This window comes from Brassica napus, chromosome C6, assembly GCF_020379485.1.
Source record: "Brassica napus cultivar Da-Ae chromosome C6, Da-Ae, whole genome shotgun sequence".
NCBI classification, from domain to species: Eukaryota; Viridiplantae; Streptophyta; class Magnoliopsida; order Brassicales; family Brassicaceae; genus Brassica; species Brassica napus.
The window spans coordinates 23,616,321-23,626,732 of NC_063449.1; positions in this window are offsets into that span (position 1 = coordinate 23,616,321).

The following is a 10,412-nucleotide window of genomic DNA, read 5'->3' on the forward strand; positions in this document are numbered from 1 at the left end:
GTTATATTTTCTGAGGGTGGAGAAGGCTTTCTTTAGGTGAGATATGTGGTCTTCCGCTTCCAGGGATTTGACCAGCCTGTCATCGATGTAGACCTCCATATTTCTCCTGATTTGGTCCGCGAACATCATGTTGACCAGTCGTTGATAAGTCGATCATGCGTTCTTTAGGCCGAAGGGCATGACCTTGTAGCAGTAAATCCCTCTGGACGTCCTGAAGGATGTTTTCTCCTGGTCTTCCGGGTGCATAAGTATCTGATTGTAGCCGGAGAACGTGTCCATGATGCTCATCAACTGGTGCCCCGCGGTGGCGTTCACCAGCTTTTCGATATGACGTAGCGGGAAGGGGTCCATTGGAAAAGACTTGTTGAGGTCCGTGAAATCGATGCAGACTCTCCACTTCCCGTTCTTTTTTCTTGACCACGACGACGTTGGCTAGCCATTCTGGGTACTGCAACTCACGAATGAACCCCACGCCGAGCAGGCCCTTGACTTCATCGTTGATGACCGAGTCTCTCTCGGGGGCAAACTTCCGTCTCTTTTGTCCGACGGGTTGATGTAGGGGATCCACCTGCAGCTTGTACATGATGATCTTCGGATCGATCCCAGGCATTCTCCGGATCGATCCCAGGCATATCTGCGTGGGATCAAGCGAAGCGGTCGGAGTTAGACCTAAGGAAGTCTACCAGTCTTCTTCTCAGTCCTTCGGTTAGCTTGATGCCGATCTTGAGATGTCGGGTCTGATCTCCTTTGGTTAATGGCACCTCTTCCATTTCCTCTACCTCCGGTTCCTCGGTGTGACGAGCCAGAGGTTTGTTTTGTAGTTGCTATAAGACCATGGTCTTTCCCTTCAGAGTGGTCTGATAGTAGGCGCGAGAATATTCCTGATCTCCTTTGATCGCCTTTATTCCCCAGGGTGTAGGAAATTTCACCATTTGGTGAAGAGTCGAGGGCACAGCCCCCATTCCGTGAATCCAGGGCCGTCCTCGAATCATGTTGTAAGACGAGTCGCAGTCAACCACGAGGAACTTTGTTGACATGTTGATTCCTTCGGCGTATACGGGGAGGGTTATCTCCCCGGCGGTTTGTTTGACTTCGCCGCTGAACCCTATAAGGGGGGTTACCCTCCGAGTTAGAGCGCCTTCCTCCAGCCCTAGGTCCTTGTATGCGGCCTGGAAGATGATGTTGCCGGAGCTTCCATTATCTACCAATATCCTTTTTACAAGGCAGTTCGCTACAGTGAGCGAGATAACCAGGGCGTCATGATGCGGGGTGAGGACTTTCTCCTGCTCCTTGGCCGTGAAGCTTATCTCGTATGTTCCTAAGAGCAGGCGTTTTGGCTTGGCCGTCTCTAGGCCGTGCTTGGCGTTTCGAGTGCTTTTCTTTGCAGCTGCATGGTTTATGCCGCTAATTTCTGAACCGCCCGAAATGACATGGATCACTCGGTCCTGTCGCGGTGGTGAGACGGGAGCATCTTCAGTGGGCTTACCTGTTGTTTCCTTGCTTAGATGACTCTTGGCCTTCTCGGAAAGGAACTCCCTGAGGTGCCCTTTCCTAAGCAGCTCATTGACCTCGATCTTTAGTGCGACGCAGTCCTCTATTTTGTGACCGTGGTCTCGATGGAAGTCGCACCAGAAACCAGGGTTCCGGAAAGAGTCGGGTGCTTTCATCTTCTGAGTCCAATTTACCTGTTGGCCCATCTGCCTCAGAACATTGATCAGCTCCGACCTTGAGACGGAGAGGTGAGAGATGTCTGGCCACGTGGACACTGCCATCCCTTCAGCCTTCTCGATCGGCCGATTCCGGTACCTACCCCGGTTTCGATTTCCGGAGTCCCTAGCTAATCTTTGAGAGGGTTTCTTGTCTCGCTCGGTTCGGTCTGGTTTGATCGTTTTGGGATCTGGCTTTTGTTGTGCTTTGGCCCGGCTGGCGACGTCTTCCTCCCATTTGACCTGCGCCCAGGCTCGAGATAGGACGTCTTCCATTGTTTTACTGCTAGCTTGTTGATTACTGATGGTGAACGGACCACAGCCTTCATCAATAGTAAGTCCCCATGATAGATTAAACATACCAGAACCTCTGTCTTCAACCTGTTTCGCTCCTTTCCAATTCCAACACTCATTCTCGCTGAAAACCACATCTCTGCTTACAATTATCCTTCTCGAGCTTGGATTATAAAGCCGGTAAGCTTTAGATCCAGGTTCTATGCCGAGGTGGACAAGAGATTGTGATCGATCATCAAGCTTCTTTAGGTGGACCGAGTCAACTTTTGCGTGTGCAACGCAACCAAAAACCCTTATATGACCAACATTCGGTTTTCTTCCTTTCAGGCTCTCGTATGGAGTCTGATCCTTTAAGGCTCGTGTAGGCACTCTGTTGATCAAGTACGTTGCGTGTCTGACGGCTTCACCCCACATATAATTGGGTACACCTTTGGCTTTCAACATACTCCACATCATCTCCTTTTCTTCTCTCGACAACGCCGTTTTGTTGCGGTGTGTAAGGGGCTGTGAGATGGCGCCTTATGCCATTGCTGCTATAGAACTCTTGAAACCTTGCTGAAGTGAACTCACCCCCCCTATCTGTTCTCAGGGTTCCAATCTTCTTGTTGACTTCTTTCTCGATAAATATCTTGAATGATTTGAACTTTTCATAAGCCTCTCCTTTATCCTTTAAGAATATGGACCACATATACCTTGTGCAGTTGTCTATTATCACAAATATGAACCTGTTGTTCGCGAGCGTAGCTGGAGATATAGGTCCACATAAGTCTGCGTGAAGAAGTCCAAGTGCTTGTGATGATCTAAAAGATGTTGCTTGAGGGAAGGATAATCTAGTTTGTTTTCCAACTAGACAAGAGTCGCAGAGCTGATTGTCTCGTTTTATCTCTGGTAAGCCAACTACCATCTCTTTCGTAGACATAGCTTTCATGGTCTGGAAACTGATGTGTCCAAGTCTCGCATGCCATCTCCATGGAACTTCTTCAATCTTCGCGTGTAGACAAGTAGGTTTACCAATCTTAAGAGATATCTTATACAATCGGTTTGAACCTCTCTGAACTTTTGCAAGTAACCTTCCACTGTTATCTTTCATTGTAAGATGATCACCTCTCAGTCTTATATCGCAGCCCTGCTCAGTAGCTTGACCTAAGCTTATTATGTTACTCTTAAGCTCAGGAAGATAGTAGATATCTGGAAGAAGTTTTTGTTCCCCTGTCTTTGCTTCGAACATAATAGAACCTTTGCCTTCAATGTTGATGTATGAACCATCTCCAAATCTAACTTTTCCTTTTATCTTCTCATTGAGCTCCGAGAAAAAAGATCTTTCACCTGTCATATGATTACTGGCACTGTTGTCTAGGTACCAGAAACCTTCTTCATGCCTTTCACGAGATTTGGAAGTGATCTTCTCTTCATTGAGAAAGACAATCTCATGCATAAGCAGCGTGATATCAGCTTTCTCAGTTTCTGCAACATTCAACTCTTGATCATCCTGTTTCTTTTCGGGACATACAGAAGCAAAGTGACCTTTATTCTTGCAGTTGTAGCAAACAATCTGAGAGTAATCTCGTTTTTCTTTGTTTCTCTCCTGCGAGTTATTTCTACCACGGCCCCTTCCTCTGCCTCCACGACCACGACTCTGATTCTGACCTATCCCTCGTCCTCTCGTATCATTAGAACTTGAGAGCAACAGATTCCCTTGAGGATCTTGAGATTCTTGAGCTTCTTTAAGTTTTACTCGTTCCTCAAAAGCCTTGAGTCTACCAATGACATCTTCGTATGAAACTGTATTCAAATCTAGCAGTTGCTCAAGCGATGCTGTTATGTGAATATATTTCAATGGTAAGCTATCAAGAAACTTCTTTACTACTTTAGATTCCTCGATACTTTGTCCTAAGGTAGCTGCTTTAGAAGTAAGCTCAGTTATCTTGGTGGAGAAGGCATCAATAGTATCCGAGTCGTTCATCCTCAGCCGATCAAATTCATTCAACAGAGTTTGTAGACGAGCTGTTCTTACACGTTCAGCTCCAAGATTTCTGGTTTTAATAGCTTCCCAGATATCTTTTGGTGAGTCATCTTCTCCTGTTTGCAAGACCAGACTTTCAGGTAGAGATTGAAATAACAAAGCTATTGCGACATCCTTCTTCTCTTCATCTTCGGTTCCAGGATCGATAGATTCCCAAACTTTATGAACACGCAAGAGCACCTTCATTCTCTTTGCCCATACAGTGTAGTTAGTTGAGTTCAGCATTGGGCAGACAATTGAGTTCGAAATTCCTTCTTTCCGACCTACTCCCTTCGTCTCTATCAATGCTTTCGAATCTGCCATGGCTTCCTCGTATTAAGCTTGCAATAACACAAAAGAAACCTAGAGGCTCTGATACCAAATAAAGTCACCAAGAACACAATATATAATAAAACTTCTTGCTTTGTTTTATTAATCTTTCTTAACTTTCTTTTCTAATGTTGTAGAGATCATCCTTACATTGTATCTCTATATATAGGTAATAGAAAACCTTAGCTTTATCCTATTACAACATGATCTAGGAAATCTTAGACTTATCCTAAACCTATTAGTATTTGTTATCCAACTTACTTTAGGATAACTTGTTGTCTAAGCAATGAAGCTTATCCAACACTAACGCCTTGGATTGATCTCCACTGCGTAGCCGTGGGATCTCCTAGTGTAAACACTTGACAAACATGCTCCATATAGTTTAACGGTATGTACAATGCCTTTGATTCCCGAGAGGGTCGTATCCGAAGAAGCAAGATCCAATGCCTTTGATTTTCGTATCCGGTAAGTTAAAGCACTGCCTTGTGGTAGGGTTATATATAGCTGCCTTATTACGAAAATTTGACCAACATAAAATTAAGCCACGAATATACTGCTTCATCCTTTCAGGGATTAATAGTAATAGTACCGATACTTCATTAGTATTTCGAGGGAAAGTACTAGACGCTGATCAGGATGCGCTCTAGCCACCGCAGCTATCTCCTCGTCCGTCAATCATTTCGTCTCCAATAATCCTTAAAAGAATCTACTTTACTCCTGGGAATCTATATTTGCAACTAGACATGATGCTTTGTTCCATCTATGATCGTTCTCTGAGCCAAAGATAGATTAGCCTTGTGTGTTCTCTTTATTTTATGATTAAGTTAGTTGCTTTTCTTTATTGATTTAGATCACACATATAGCTTCTTAAACTACTTCATGGTCTTGTGGAGACTCTGCAGTTGTTCTTACGATAGTGTTTACAAAAGTGTATTAGGGGATTACTTACTGTGAAAATGGTCAGAGTTTGTGACTCACCAGAGTGATTGGTCTGCCTCCACATTGTGATTGTTTTCTTAGCTAAGCTCACAAGCCAGCCTTTGTCTACAGGTCACATGGTGAGTAATGATTCCTTTTCACGGAGACTCGGAGGTCTTTACTGTCTCTATTGTCTTCATGAGATCCAACCTTTTAAACTCAAGTTTTTTTTGGTAAAAACCTTTTAAGCTCAAGTTCCGGATTTGTATCTCATTTAGTAAGTTTTACCTTTGTTGAATATATCTTTACCGGTTATAATCATACCTAACTAGCATGGTTCTCATCTTACAGAAGAGCTTGGGAGATTTAGGGATGTTATTTGTTTTTTTTTTTTTTGAAAAAGGGTTAGGGATGTTATTGTTTAGGCAAAAGACAAAGGTATAGAGATAGTTACTGCTGTCGGGGAAACAAATACTTGAGAAAAACGTGTTTACAGAACACACTTGTGCTGTGTGCTTATCGAAAGTATGTCACTTTGTTCCTCAAAACTTTTCAGTAAGATTAACAAATTGTGTTTGATATAACCTTTTTAGTGATATGATTCTCATCTTGAATTGAGCAGGCTAACCTCTGAAACCGAGATTACAATTCATTCATTTAGATACGGTGAGTACGTGATACCCTTTCCTTAGACAGAAGTATATATAAAGGGTAATGTTGAACATTTTTATTATTTCTAATCTGGGTAATGAAGATGATTTGAGCTTCATACATAAACAGTCTATTGGGTATGCAGAAGCAAAGAAGCGTGCAAGGAAAAGTATGCTACTTCATTTGAACTGTTTTGTTAGCATCTTTGTTTTCTCTCTTAAGTTTTTACCATTAATGCTATTCCGTCTCATACTTCATTGGTTGATGTTAAGGTGCAGGAGAAATAGTGTAGACTGGGGACGTAGTCACATAAATCACATAGCGAAGAGAAAGAGTTGATAGGAGAGAAGGTTGACAAACTGAAAGAGGAATGTGATTCACAAAAACTTTCCTTTTATGAAAAAACCGAGTTTGGTCTTGATACGACACAGAAACTTCTGAAAGATGTTGAAAATGAAGATGATGATGATGATGATGATGAAGATGATGGGTTTGGTGAGCTTGACCACTTGTTTGAACCGAGTTTGGTCGAAACTAGTAAGAGAGACGAAACTCGTCGGTGGGTTACTTCAAACGCGTTTTATTGATCGGAGGAAAAGACGTGTTACAAAAGAGGAAAGTTTAATCGGAAATAAGTCGGAGCTCGGGGAGCGAGGGCCGGAAAATTACAAGATGGCAAGGATAAGAAGAGTGAAAACCCTAGATCTAGCCGTCAAGTAAGTATGTGGAAAAAAGTTCGGATCCCCTCTTCGTTCCTCTCCGTTCCTCTTTTATAAGCTGGTCTTGGTCCCTCTCCAATTTGACCTAATGGGCCTGTTGCCACCAGGCCGGTAGTCGGGCCGAAATATCTCGCACAGTAGAGCTGAGTACATGCTTAATCTTTTTGACCAGGTCGGGGTGGTCCCCAGGACGGGCGGCTCTTCGTCGGGGTTAGCTGGTAGAGCTGAGCTCCTAGCTAGGCCGGCTTACTGGGCCGATTCTCCATTTCCTCGGGCCTTATGAATGGGCATGATCTGGCCCATACACCGCTTACTTTCCGAGAGCTGATTTAACATTTTTTTCCCCGGCTTTCTATTCACAAGCACAATTTATGAAGTTAATGTGGTAAACTTCATAAATTGTTGATTGCGTTCCAAGGATCAACAAATTATCCGGACATTGCTTTAGATTGACCCTATCTACACAAGACTGGAATACCAAAAAAAAGTATATAACCATTTCATGAAACACCAAAGGGTTAACACATTAGCACATGATTTTTTTTATAGCATATGAAATGCCTTTTATAACACATGAAATTCTAAAATATTCAATTCCAAACCCCAAAAGTTTGAAATATTAGTCTGCACGCGGTTGCACATGTAGCAGTCCTAGCATCAGCAATTTGTTGACTACTACATACCGGTTGTTTTGCTTAAGTAGAGTGTACTGAGATAATCGATCTTATAATAGAGAGAGAAGAAAACCATTGTTTTTCAAAAAGAAACCTATCATCAATCTTTGCCTTTTTACTTATAGAATATCTTTTACCAGAATCAAATACAATAAATAAAACAGATACCTTAAAAATTTATGAATTGATTTTATATAGGAAATTAATAACTTAACAGTTTGAGAAAAATAACTTTACAGTAATTCTAAATTTCTTTTTTTTTTGTAATTCTTTTATAGATATTTTGAGTATGTATATCAAATTACACTACCTAAAATAAAATTTTAGGAATTCTCATCATTTATTTGGATAATAAATATCTTAAGTAAATACTTACGATTATAAAAGTTATAATATACAATTTAAATCACTAAATATAATATCTAAAAGAAGAAAAAAATTTAACAATAACACTTATATCATTAACATAAAATATTTAACCTAAAAATGTATGAAAGTGTATTAATAACCGTTGAGAGGCATGTTATTATATTATTATATAAAACTTTGATACATGACATTTATTTTGGTTAAGATGTTTTTGATTTTATTTGATACATGGCAATAAAGAATGTTAATAGACAAATAATTAGAGATGAAATTTTTAAATAAGGACATAGTAAATTGATTCCCTTAACTTAAACACCAAGACTTTATAATTATGAAATATTTATCTGTAGTAAGTATTATTTTCAATGTATGATTGGCCCACTTAGTTGTAGAAAGTATTATTATTTTTCAGAATAAGTTAAGTCGTCTATAATTTTTATCCATTCGGCGAAACATTTTAAAATTGTGCAAAAATATAACATAACACATTATTAAGCAGATTCTTACTGTTAGTTTAATTATTTTCACCTTAAACCCAGATAGCCCAAGTACTTCTAAAAGTCCAAATTGTTTGTTTAGCACTGTTTTGTATATCATAAATTTTATAGTAAGTTTCATAATGGGCAGTTTTTATATATTGAGTCAATATGCTTTTTTATTTTTTTAATACGTACGAATTGAAAATTATAATTTATTTTAATTTATTCACCCTGTACAAGGCGCGGGTCATAAAAATTAATCGAAGCTTCGACTGGAGACACTTAGATTTAACAAAAATTATATATATAAATATAGTTCAATTTATAAACTGTCTAACACAATAATGATTATTTGTGGAGTTGCATTTGTGACCACAAATGTATTTCTATTCTTAAAACCATAATGCAAATTGAAAATTTAATCTTTTTAAAAATATTGACATAATTTACCCATATGAGCATGTTGCTTGGTTTGTCGTCTGTCATCGACATATTGATAATGACTTACATGGTTTGTTTTATGATTATAATTTTACGTTTTACATTTTCATTAAAAACGAAAAATTCACAAAATAAAATAATACCTAATAATTAAATATTTACTACATAATTATATTAAATTTCTTCAACCAATATATGAATATTCAAAAAATCTGAATTCTTATATTTTGGTTAAAATATTTTGTGCATTTTCATACATCACATTATATAGTGATCCGAATTAATAAAAAGTAAAAGTAACAATTTAATTATTTTAAAAATATTTTATATCCATGTGTGAAATTTCAAAATATTTGGGTTAATTTCATTTATATATTTATGAGTCGATCATCACTTTAGTTTTTCTTAAAAAATTTCGAGACAAATATAAAACAATTAACGAATTATATATATACACCTGATGAACTAAAATAAATATATTGAGCACAACTATATGAATTTTAGCCTCATTAATTCAAAAAGAAATTGGATTTGGATTAAATTTTGGTTTTTAGCCTAATATATCCACAAAACCATAAAAGAAGTAACATGACCAATCTAAATTAATATACCTAAAATCATAGGTCAAATTGAAATGAAAAATATATTATTATCTGTAACAATATTTATATATATATATATATATATATATATATATTGCAGAATGATTCAAAACTTATAAACTATTATCTGTAATAATATTATATTCATTTCTTATAAATATATATTACAGAACGACTCAAACTTATAAGTAAATTAAAATTAAATATTAACCAGTTATTACATGAGTTAGTTCCTTTGAAAATTATAAATGTGCATGATATTCCAAAAGATTATCAGTAACATTCGTTTATGGTACTAGAATAGATCACAATTTTAGTTGAAATATTCAATTTTTTTCCAAGATAATATATGCTAAACTATATATAGTTTAAAATATATATTTACAAATCTAAGACACCAAACTATATGGAACAAACAAAATTAATCAAAAATTTACCTAATTTAGAATAAAAAATTTATGATTTACTTCAAAAATAAATATAATTTAATATTTCCAAATAATAACCAAACTGGCTATATATGTTATACATAAAATTGAATGTCTAATTAGAATGACAACATAATATTATTCAAAATAACTTTAATTTATACATAAATTATAACTTGATTTGAAATTTATAAATAAATGAAAATAATAAATAAATTTTTATAATTTCTTTACTTTGTATCCGTGCATATGCACGAGAAAATCACCTAGTAAATAAATTTATCACAGTCTTTTTTTTTTAATTTGGTAAAAAAGTGATTTTTTCTATTTGTCGGGAATCCAAGCATTGTAAATTGTCTTTTCTAACGCGGATTGAATTTGAGCGGTGGATCGAATCCGAGCGGTGAATCTAATCCGAGTTGCAAAAGGCTACTAACACTCCCTTTATCACTGGGCAATTCAACGTCAATCTTTTACTTTTGCTTAAGGTGTAACTTAGATTTATTAGTCTTCCAGCTTCTTGACGCGAGACTTCATTTGTTTCAACATCAATTTTGACCACGCAATTATTTAAACATTGAAATTCATTTGTTTCAACATCAATTTTGATCACGCAATTATTTAAACATTGAAATCCGAATCTTTGCCTAGACTTTTATGAACGCATTTTTAACGTTAAAAGTTTTAAAACGATAGAGTATTTCAACGCAGATAAAAAAGAAGACCATGACTTTGTCAGTGCGACTGCTCTTCTTTTTCCGCGTTAATAAAAAAAAGATATACTCTCACTGCCTGCACC